Raw genomic sequence first — 289 nt, 5'->3', positions numbered from 1 at the left:
GAGGCCTCGTGTAGGTAATTTTCCATGTGTGATTCGATTAAAGTTAACGTATTAGGATAATTTTGATCTACTATTAAACTCTCCTTTATTTAAACCGGTTGATTATCGACGAAGTGATTCACTAACTATAGATAATAATTTATTAATTATATGAAATACTCTTTATTCATGCCAGTATTGTCTTGTTAGGGTAATTAATGCGAAGCTGGAGTCTGGGTTGGATATTAAGGGGGAATTGCCTTTTTTATATATATAAATTCTCGTTAAATTATTCTCCATAGTAAGTAAC

At 30.8% G+C, this 289-nt stretch overlaps 1 long non-coding RNA gene across 3 annotated transcripts in view; it reads left to right on the top strand.

The window, feature by feature from the left end:
- Nucleotides 1–289, top strand: part of LOC119588487 — a 69,297-nt gene that overhangs the window by 65,174 nt on the left and 3,834 nt on the right. The window lies entirely within an intron of this gene.

The sequence above is a fragment of the Penaeus monodon genome, chromosome 24 (genome assembly GCF_015228065.2).
Source record: "Penaeus monodon isolate SGIC_2016 chromosome 24, NSTDA_Pmon_1, whole genome shotgun sequence".
Classification (NCBI taxonomy): Eukaryota; Metazoa; Arthropoda; class Malacostraca; order Decapoda; family Penaeidae; genus Penaeus; species Penaeus monodon.
This window is presented reverse-complemented; position numbering and strand designations above follow the sequence as displayed.